The 11487-nt window shown below is 48.4% G+C and overlaps 1 protein-coding gene across 1 annotated transcript in view; it reads right to left on the reverse strand.

Moving 5' to 3' along the window:
* Positions 1 to 11355, reverse strand: part of Pla2g6 (phospholipase A2 group VI) — a 63496-nt gene extending 52141 nt beyond the window's left edge. The window contains exon 1 of the mRNA XM_074084465.1: positions 11262 to 11355. The gene's annotated coding sequence lies outside the window, so the exon portion shown is untranslated. The remainder of the gene's footprint in view (positions 1 to 11261) is intronic.
* Between the last annotated feature and the right edge of the window lie 132 nt (positions 11356 to 11487).

The following is an 11487-nucleotide window of genomic DNA, read 5'->3' on the forward strand; positions in this document are numbered from 1 at the left end:
GTTTTTGAAATAGGGTCTCACTAACTCTGCTTGGTCTGGCCTTAAATTCTCTATCCTCCCGGCTCTGCTTCTGGAGTAGCTGGGATTCCAGGCATGAGCCACTCTGCCTAGCCTTAAAAACAAAGTTCTATTAGAGCATAGCCACACCAGTTGTTTCCATATGTGTATCCTTTCTGCATCAGCAGAGTTGAATCACCACAACACAAATCATATGGTCTATAAATCCTGAAATATTATCCTGGCCCTTTACAGAAAAAAATTTTTTTACCAACTCATGTTCTTAAACTGGGTTTTAAAGGTTGAATAGGAGTTTTCCAGTAAATTAGAAAACTAAGAACTTTCCTAACGGAAGGAACCATATGGATAGACAATCTGAGACTGTGTGAATTGTCTGGGGAATTGTAAGGGATTGAACACTGCTAGAAATGGGCATATGAGCAGATAAGCAGGCCCTGGAGGCCGACCAGGAAGGGTCTAGAGTGCAGGGCTGTGGGTACAGACCTTGTTCTCCAGGCAGCGGGAGCCCTGGCAGGGTTACAAGGCAGGAAGCAATGTGGAAATTCTGTGCCACCATGGAGAGGTTACTGCAGGGCATAGAGGCCACAAGGCAGCTGTATGTGATTGCAGCAATTATGTGGCTTCTGAGGGGCCACGGGGAGCTGTGCCCTCCCCAGGGAGGAAGGGAGCGCAGGTGACCTCGTGCTGAGGCAGCAGCCACATGCCTTCCCATCCTGAGGAAAATCCAGCCCGGCCACTGTGGGGGCCCTTGCTCTGCTCAGGGGCTCCGGGCCCTCTGTGGCCTGAGGAGAACTGGTTCTCAGGCAGGGCCCAGAACCCCCATCCCCCCACCCCTGGAATGGGTTGGAACCTGCACCCTGACATGCAGGAGGGTGGTTCAGAAAAGGTGCAGTGCCTGAACTTGGTTGTATAGTATCAGTCTCTCAGGGTGGGGCCCTCATGTGCAGTTCTTGGGGGTCATAGTGTAAATGCCTTCATCCCTTGTGTTACTATGCTGTCTCTTGCTGTAACAAATACCTGAGTTTGCCAAGTGTGGTCGCTGAAGCCTGTAATCCCAGCTACTTGGGAGGCAGAGATCAGGACCATGGTTTGAGGTCAGCCCGGATAAAAAGGTAGCAAGACCCCATCTCAGCCAATAAGCTGGGTGTGGTAGTGTGTATCTGCAATTCCAGCTACTCGGAAGGCACAGGTAGGAAGATCTTGGTCCAGGCCAGCTGGGCAAAAATCTCAAAAGGAAAGGGCTGGAGGTGTGGTTCAAGTGGTAGAGCACCTGCCTAGCAAGTGCAAGGCCCTGAGCTCAAACCCCAGTACTACTAAAAAATAAAGGAAAAAGAAAAACCTGAGATAATTTACTTGTAAAGAGGAAAGGGCCATTGTGACTCATAGTTTTGGAGGTTCCAGTCCATGATCAGGGACACATTGCTTTTGGGGTGGGGGACGACATCATGGAGAGCACATGGTGTAGCTGAGCCCCTCTCCTTATGGCTGGGAAAGGCAAGACAGAAAAAGAAGTGAGTCCCACCTCCCTTCGAGGGTAGCCTCAATGACCAGACCGCTTACTAGCGTCAGCTCTTACTGCTCCCACCGCCTCCCAGTAAAGCCAAGGCCTTAGCACATGGTCTTGGGGAACATTCCAGACTCGAAGGATGGGATGTCCTTTCTTCCTTTTCGTACGCTTCTCATCCTTATTTCAGTTTCAACCACCATTTTACAAACTCCCTACTATGTGCATGGTGTGGGGACACAAAACAGATCTCTTTTTGTGCTCTGTATGCATATACACGTGTTTTGTTTTCTTCTTGCGGTGCTGGGGATGGAACCCAGGGCCTTTTGCAGGTGAAGCAAAAGCTGTAGCACTAAGTCACACCTTCAGCCCCTCTTTCCTGTCCTTAGGAGTTCATGGTCTAATACAAACTTGCCTCAAATACACAATAACTTTACTGTAGAAAGTAGTGGAATAGCAGGCAAGTGTTGCTTTCCCTGTTGTCATTCTTACTATGTCTGTTCACCCATGTTCATTGCAGCACGGGTCACGGTAACAAGAAATGAAAACAAAGTAAGTGTCCATCAACTGATAAACAGACAAAGAAAAGGCCATGAAAAAGGATGAAGCTGTCATTTGTGACAAGAATGGAAGTAGAGGATATAAGTTATATTGAGTGAAGTAAGCCAGGCACAGAAAGACGAATATTGCACGATCTCACTCATGTAGAATCATGTTTACAATGATCAGAAAGCATGTATCCCCTGCTCCCAGTTCATTAGTTGAAACTGAATCACCAAGGTGATGGCACTGGGTGGGAGGGTCTTTGGAAGGTGATCAGGTCGAGAATGGGATTAGAGGTATTGTAAAAGAGGCCTGAGGGAGCCAGTTTGCCTCTTTCTGTCCCTCCACTGTTTAAGGACTTAGCAACAAGACACCATCTTTGTAGCAGAGAGTATGCCCTTGTCTGACACGGAATCTGCTGGTGTCTTGGACTTCCAAGCCTCCAGAATCGAAAGCAATATGTTTCTGTTTGTAAATTAATGGCTAAGGTGTTTGTTGTGGCATTCTGAAAGGACCAGACAATGTTCTTGAAAATATAGTCAAAATCAATGAATTTTAGTGCCTGACTAAAATTAGGCAGGATAGATGAGAGAGTGCTGTAGTTACAAACAGCCCCTCACTCTCATTGTCTCCACAGGACTTCACGTCTTTGTTCATTCATATGTTCAGTGTCAGGAGGGACAAAGGACTCTGTATCACAGTCAGTTAGAAGTCAGGCTGAGGGGCACCTTCTCAACACGGGCTTCCATGAATGCTCGGGCAGGAATAGGCAGTGTGGTGAATCAGGTGTTGGCTCAGAAAACTATGCTGCTCAGAAGTGACCTGCTCCTTCTGCACTTGAGGGACCAAAGCAAGCCGCATGGCCATACCTAATTTGAAGTGAGGTGGCCTTCCACAGGACCGGAAGGAGGGAGGGACTAGAATAGTTGTGAACCTCCCACAGGACTTCTGCATGGATCAACAAGGCAGCAGGCTCTGTTTTGTTTGCAATGACAGAAACATCCATGCTTGACCAACGAGTCATACCCCCGGTCCAGCTCCTGCCTGAAAGTTTCTCAAATGTATACAGATGAAGTTGGCACAACACCACCGTATTTTAGAAATTCCTGGCAGCAGGAACTGAGTAATAAAGAGGGCTGGGCCTCATTGTATCAAGAGAAAAGAGATGGACAGTGGGTGTGGTGGCACCGGTAATCACAGCGGTAATCCCAGCACTCAGGAGGGTGAGGCAGAAGGATGGAGAGTTTGAGGCCAAACTAAGCTACACCTCCAGACCTTCACTCAAAAATAAATAAGTAAATATTTAAAAATAGAAGGAGACCAGAATGAGTCAGAACTCTCTTGATTGCAAGTGACAAAAACCCAACTCAATTTTAGTGTAGGAAAATAAGCAAAGGACTAGAAAGTAACCAGAGACTCTTCCAGAATCCTAGAAAGAGTGACCAAACAGTAGAGGGCACCAGAGTGGACCTAAGTAGGCTCTCCTTGAGTCTTTCTCTCTGCATAGCTAACTCTGGCTAGGGGCTATGAACTATGACTGACCCAGCTCGGGACCATCACCTCTGGCAGACCCACTGTCACTGGATGGGCGGGAGATGGGCAGGCAATGCGTCCAGTTGCCCTCTACACCCCCAAGGAGCTGAGGCAGAAGCCTCCAGAGCAGAAAGGAGTCAGGAGCCCTGGGTGATGGCAGGAAGCAGGCCTGATGAGTAAGGTGGCAGGGAAGGACAGGGAGAGGTCCCTATGTTAGTTAGATCTTGGGCAGCACCACTGGACAGCCAAAATTTCCATAAGCATGAATTGTCTTTTTTTGTGTCCCAGGGCTCTTGGCAATTGGTGAAATACACAGGCCCCACTATCAGGGAGCCAAAGGACCTTCTAGGAAATGAGCGATAACTTCTGTCTTCCTCTCCCTCCTCTACCCCTGATCTTCCCTCTTGAGCCTAGGTCAAGGTCCAAGGTCAACACATCCATTCATCTCATTGTGCTCCTACTATATACCCTGCCCTATATTGGACACTGGGGACACAAAAATGAAAACATATAATCCTTGTCCTCAGAGAGCTGTTGATTTAAGAAAAGATAGCCCAAAAACATGGAGTGGAAAAGGTGCTGCCGGGAGGGAGGCCTTGCCAAATTTCCCACCCTAGCACAGCAACCTGAGTCACCTGAGTGATCTGGGAAGCTGCTGGAGAAGGTGACATCTGAGCTGGGGACAAAGGACAAACAGAGCTGGTGGGATATGATGGTGGAGGGATCTGTAGGATTGAAAGCATGAGGTGGGGAAGAGGGAAGTGACCATGAGGACAGAGGTCCAAGTGGCTTCAGCCCCCAAGGGCATAGGGAGAGCTGAGCCAGCTGAAGCAGAGGGCAGATCCAGGAGGCCTAGGAAGAGTCTACACTTTGTCCTGAAGGCAATGGGAAACCATGGAAGGTTCTGAGCAGAGGAGTGGCCAAGCCAAGTTTAGGTTTTAGAAAACTCGATTTTCTGCATGGAGACTGGAGGCAAGGGAGGCCAGGCAGGAGGCTGCTGCGTAGAGAAACTCTAGAGCTTTGGAGGCCACTGCTGAAGGAAGAGGAGGTGACAGAGAGAAGACAAGGTGAGGAGGTGAGGTCACTAAAACTCTGTGCCTGGTTAGCTGTGGAAGTGAGGGACAAGGATGGGTTAAGCATGAAGGCCCAGTTTCTCTCTGGGGTGGCTAGGGAGAAGGTGGGTGGTGTCACCAACTTGTTGGAGACACAGAGGGTTTCAGGTGGTAAGGGTGGCGCTGAGTACCCGTGACAACATTGAGCTGCACATGCCGGAACAGCTGAGCACAGAGATTGGCAGTCATCTGCTTCAGATGGCACTTGGAGCAGAGATGGGGACCAGAGGCCTGGGGGCTGGGGGAGGGATGGAGCTTTTGAAGCCAAGGGAAAATGATGGTTTCTAAAAGAGCTGAGAAGTGAAAAGGGGGACAGATTAGGGCTGAAGGTAGACCCTGGATTTAGCAATGAAGAGATGGCCGGAGACCTCAGCAAGAGCTCCCTTGTTGGACAGCACCCAGGGCTGTGATGGGTCAGGAGGGAGGGAGTGGAGATGACTTGAGTGAGGTCATAAAAGGGAGGAAAAAACAGGGGTGGGGGCTGAGATGAGGGAGGAGTGAAAAGTGGGGTTCAGGGCATTTGTTAGCAATGACAGCCATTTTGGTGAGGGAGAGGATGGGGCTGGGATGTGGGCACGAGGGACTGGAAACGGGGAGGGGTGGGTTTGCGGAAGACACAGGGCAGCTTCTACAGTGGCTTGGGGGTGAAAGGTGGTGCAGGGAGCTGAGGCTGAGCCTTGAGGTGGCAGGTGAGTGGGGCTGAATGGGAGTTAGCATGAGGTGCCAAGGTACATATTCTTGCAAGAAGGCCCCTAGGAATTCTGAGGGCCTGGGGGACTGACAAGGACAGCTTAGCATGGCTGTAGCCCAGGTGAAATGCTAGCACCCAGGTTAGGGTTTGCCAGGATCCAGCATAGAAAGGACTCAGACTAGCCATGACAGCTACCCAAGTATGGGCTGGGCACCTCTTATTTAAACATCCAAAATCCAAAATCCAACTTTTTGAGTGCTGACTTGAGGTAACTGGCAGAAAATGCAGGTACATTAAAAATATTTTACAAAATATTTACAAAATTGCCCCAGGCTATGTGTATAAGATGTATTTGAAATATAAATGAATTTTGTTTTCAGCCTCAGGCCCCATGCTAGAGAGATTTCATTATGTAAATGCAAATAGTCCCAAATCAGAAATCTGAAATCATTCTGTTCCCAAGCATTTCAGCTAAGGGACACTAAAGCTGTCATTGGAGCTATCAGAGGGAAATATTTCTCAAGAAAAAAAAGATGGGGAGTGGAATAAAACTGGAATTAGTGCAGTATGGTAGCATCCCTTATCCATGGGTTTGCTTTACATGGTTTTGGTTACCACGACCAACTGTAGTCTGAAAAAATTAACATTTGCCAGCTGCTGGTGGCTCACGCCTATAATCCTAGCTACTCAGGAGGCAAAGAACAGGAGGGCAGAAGTTCAAAGCCAACCCTAGCAAATAGTTCCCGAGACCCTATCTTGAAAAAAAAAACCATCACAATAAAAGGTCTGGTGGAGTGGCTCAAGGTGTAGGCCCTGAGTTCAAACCCCAGTACCACACACACACACACACACACACACACACACAAAAGCATTTGTCTTGACTTGTTCGGGAGAGAGACCTTACCACAGCATGGTAATTGTTCTTTTTTAGTCATTATTGTTAATCTTTTACTATGTCTAATTTATAAACTAAGCTTTATCATAGGTGTAGATATATAAGAAGAAATATAGCTAATACAGAGTTCGGTACCATCCATGGTTTGGGGCAGCTACTGGGAAGTACCTCTCCCCACAAAGTCCTGAGGGTTATTCCTGTTGAGGGCAGTGGGAGACAGCATAGCCTTTGACTCCAACTGGCCCAAGTTCAAGTCCTCTGGCAGGGATGAGCTGTGCGGTATTTGGTCAGTCTCTCACCTTGTCAAGACACAGAGACGATAACACCTAACTGGTAAGACTGGGGCGAGGGTTGAGGGCAGTCAGCTACTAAGAGCGCCACACATGTGGACCAGGCATCCTCCATCCCCAGATGGCTGGTGAGCCTAGTCTCTGCCTGTTCCCTCAGCACTGAGAGGGTGACCATCTGTGAGCACCTCTCCTCTTGCCTTTACGAGAAGGGAAAGTGGAATTTTAAAGACAGTGACAGTGATCTCCGTACAGACCATTTGATGGGGGATGGTTTGGTGGCAGTAAGAGAATAGAACTGGAAAAATATGTAACATGCAAAAGGGTCATGGACCCTTAGCACAATGCCTGGTACAAAGGAAGTGTCTCATTAACAGCATGATAATATATTATTATTACTAATTACCAGTGGGAAGAAACTGGTGTGAGGCCTGTGATGGGTGAACTTTCTGAGCAAGGCAAGGTGTCAGAAGATGCTGAAATGGTTCCTGTGGCATCACTCCCACCCAGCAGAGGGACCCATGGAAACATGGGACCTGGCCCAGTGTTGGATGGCTGCCTGCCAAGGAGGGGGCAGAGAAATCTTGAGGGACAGGAGCTCGAGAGATCTGGAAATCAGATCTCAGGGCCACCAGAGAGCATCTCACTGGGAAAGCCTCCCACCCCTGTGCTGGGGATGGAACCCAGGGCATCTCAAATGCCCGGAAAGCACTCTACCACTAACTTGAGCTACATCCCCAGCCTCCCTGCCCCCCAAGGAAGGAGCTTCTAAAGCCATCCTGGCTGTCCTCCCCAGCATTATAGCTTCTGGCTACTTTCCAGTGAGGGACAGCTGCAGAGGTGACCTTTATCTGAAGAAGGCTTAGTATGGCTTCAGAGTGTTTGAAATCCACTGACCTAGTCCTGCACCCTGTCTGCAGGGGGCAACTGAGGCCCAGAGAGACAACTGTCACCAACAAGGATCAGCCAGGGGTGCAATCCAAGCTGTAGAGCCTGGATGGCTCTTGGGTTTAGCCCATCCCTGCTACGAAATACCTTTCACAAATGAGGCTCCCGCTTTGGGCAACAGTCCCATGGGAACTGGTGGGGCACTACTTGGTGGTTTGCCCCTTGCCCTCGACATAGGCAGGTGAACAAGGACCTGTTGGACCAATTACAGTTCTATGGGACTGTGCAGACAGAGGGCGGCTCCCTCTCTAGAAACTAGCAACAAAGTGCCTCCCTGTTGGTGGCAAGTGAGGCCTCTCGGCAGGGTGAGGTCATCCCTAACTTGGTGTGACTAAAGTCAACTACCCATGGGACAAGCAGGTTTCTCTGAGGGAGTGCACTAGAGGACTCATTTCTGTCTGGCCCAATATTATTGATCTTTTAAAAAATTTTATTATATTATTGTATTGATATTCTGGGTCTTTTGTTACATACTACGCACGGTGCCAAAAGTTGGTAAATGTAAACACAAGACATTGTTTTACTGTCCAGAAGCAGGCAGTAAGTCAGCTTATAGCACAGAGTGAGGTCAGCTGGTGAGAGGTGGGCCAGGATCCCACCTGACAGACAAATGTGATAGTCTCTGCTTTAAATTTTTTTCATTATGATATAGTTTCAGATTTAAAGAAAAATTGCAAGAATGGTGATCTGTGTATGTTCTCCACTAAGATTGCTCACATGTCAATATTTGATCACATTTGCTTTATAATATCCTCCTTCTGTTTAGGGCTGCCATAACAAAAAAACACAGCTGTGGGCTTTCACAACAGAAATTCATTTCTTAGGTCAAGGTGTAGGCAGGGTTGGTTTCTCCTGAGGCCTCTCTCCTTGGCTTGCAGATGGCTACTGTCTCCATGTGTTCTTACACGGTCTTTCTCTGTATGTCCGAATTCCTTCTGAACCATTTTAGAATAAATTCAGGTATGAGGCCCCTTTACCCCTAAATGCTCCAATGTGTATTTCCTAAAATCAAGGGCATTTTCCTACATCACCACAGAACAATCAACAAAATAAGAAAACTTCTGGGCTCTGTGGCTCACACCTGTAATCTTAGCTACTCAAGAGGCAGAAATTAGGAGGATTGTGGTTTGGAGCCAGCCCAGGGCAGATAGTACATGAGACCCTATTTTGAAAATACCCAACACAAAAACAGGGTTGGTGAAGTGGCTCAAGTGGTAGACCACCTGCCTAGCAAGTGTGAGGCCCTGAGTTCAAGTCCCAGTGCTGCCAAGAAAAAAGAAAACAACAACAACAAAACCCCAAATTGACATCAATACAGTACTCTAATCTACTATCTAACCAATCTCGGGTCCATTTGTCCTATTGCTGGTGACACTAACTTTGATCACTTAGTAAAGGTCGGGTCTTCCAAATTTCTCTTCTTCAGAGTTATTTTTCTTCCATAATTAAGAATTGTCTTGAAACTATGCAAACATCTTTCTTCTCATCAAATTTTCATATGTATCTGATGATTCCTTATGTAATACATTATTACTGCAGTGGCCTGATGGTCATTTTCTTTTCTTTTCTTTATTTCTTTCTTTATTTATTTTATGACCCAGGCTGACCTCAAACTCATGGTACTCCTGCCTGAACCTCCCCAGTGCTGGAATTACAGACATGTGCCATGCCCAGCCTGATGGTCATTTTCTGATTCTGTCACTCCTTCTACTTGAGGTTACAACCCCTTGTTACCATGATCTATTTGGATGCTGAAATGGTCCCAGATTTGGCCAGTCACAGAACCCCCACCCCACTTTTAAATTCAACATTGCACTTAATCCTTGACCTTGACCAGAAAGGGGGCCATGTCTGTGGGAAGCAGTTCCTGCAGGGTAGATAATGAAGCACTCAGACCCTTCTCTGCTAGGCTGAGGATGGAGGTGAGATCTAGGCAGCAAGGTGTCCCAGAGGGCTGTTTGGGTCCACTGGATTCAGGCCTAGTTGAGCACCTCCTATGTGCCAGGCATGGCCTCAGCTCTTGAACAGATCAGAAAATGGGGGAGAGGAAGACAACTCACAATTATGCTCTTTCTAGAATTGAGAACTTCGGTACCCAAGAGGTAACTTGAGGGGCTCTCAGCTATGCAAGTGAGGGGGCAGTAAGCAATTGGTTTGGGGTACTAGTCTGAGTGCAAGAGAAAGCTGGCTCAACACCTGGTCACTTGGGGCATTAGTGGGCCATGGCATATAAAATCCAAGGCCATTAGGAGGGAAGCGATAGATGTCACAATGCCAGGTAAGGGAGGACCAAAGATAGGAAAACCTCACAAGAGTACTGAGATCAATTACACTGCACCAAGGAGAGGAGCCTGAGGTCTTATGCCCAGCAGAATAAGTGGGGTGACATCAGCTTTGCAGAAGTGGTGGCCACTGGGGTGATGGCACTCCACGAAGCCACAGCAAAGGCAGAGGAGAACGAACTGCAACCCTCCCCCGTTTTGCCTCCCATCTATGCTGCCCTCCTCCTCTGGTTGGAGCTTACCCCCCAAACATCTGGGTTCAAATTCCAGTTCTCAGACTTCGTAGCTGAATGACTTTGCCAAGTCACTTTACCTCTCTGAGCCTCCATACATTTATTCTTCAACATGCATTCATCGTGGCTCTACTATGTGCCAAGCAGCATCCGAGGCACTGCACATGCAGTAGTGAATGAGGTAAAGCCCTACATTGCAAAACTATTCTGGTAGGGGAAGACAGACAACAAGCAGTAGGCAAATGCATAAAGTATTATCTTAGACATCAAGGTGACATATGAATAAATTTCGTAGGTAAAGACTCCTGTAGTCAGGGAGGTCAGGAAAGATCCACCATTGGAGTTGATCTGAAAGGTGAGGAAGAACCAGACAAGTGGACAGAAAAGAAAACAGTGTATGCAAATAGCCAGTGGCAGGAATGGACTTGTGTGTGGTTGGAGAGTAAGTGAGGGAGAGTGGCAGTGGTGAGGCCAATGGCTAGAGCCCTGTAAGCTAAGAGGAGAAGCAATTTATATATTCTATATAGAAGTATGAGGTAAAGGGATGCCACTAAGAGGGCTGAGCTAGAAGGAGTGTGTACAACAATCTGATTTTTCTTTTTAAGAGGCAGAGCCTTACAATGTTGCCCAGGTTGGCCCCAAATCCTTGGGAGTCTGCCTCAGCCTCCCAAGTAGCTGCTTAACAATCTGATCTTTGTTTAGAGAACATCAGCTGTTGTATGAACCCTTTAAGGGGCAAAGTGGCAAGTCTGGTGCCCATTTTCCAGATAAGCTGATGGTACCTGGACCAGATGGCAGGACTGGTGGTGAGAAGTGGTCCCATGCAGCAGAGTTATGGAGGCAAGGCTAGCCTGGCTCATGATGTAGGATGAGGAAGAGAGAAAGAGGAACAGAGAAGGTTTGGACCACTGAGATGGGCGTGGTTGGGAAAAGCAAAGGTAGGGGTAGCGCAAAGGAGTGGGATTTTGGCCGATTGGTATTTGCAGTCCCATTTGACACCCACGTGGAGGTGCGGGGTGGGAAGCTGGCTAGAGTCCGGAACTCACGGAAGTTGTCGATATGGAAATACAAATCCGGGGCTCACAGGCATATCGACGGCATTTAAAACCACGGGTCTGGATGAGATCATCCAGGCAGAGGGTGTAGGTCGAAAGGAAAAGAGGCCCGGGACTGTACTACAGACTGTAAAATAAAGAAAATGACACCTCCACTCACGTGGCTCTCGCGAGGTGTCACGTGAACGCATCCGGCTGCCTCTGAAACCTCCGCTGAGAACCCTGACGGTTACCAGGACGGCGATGGCTTTTGGGGCGGAGCCTTATTGGGGCCGGGCTTGGTCGGGGGCGGAGCTTGCCAGAGGCGGGGCCTCCGAGGAGGGGCCTGGTCGGGGGCGGGATCGAGGTACCGGGTGGCTGCTCTGGGCCCAGGGGAGGGCGGGGCG

This window comes from Castor canadensis, chromosome 8 (assembly GCF_047511655.1).
Source record: "Castor canadensis chromosome 8, mCasCan1.hap1v2, whole genome shotgun sequence".
Taxonomy (NCBI): Eukaryota; Metazoa; Chordata; class Mammalia; order Rodentia; family Castoridae; genus Castor; species Castor canadensis.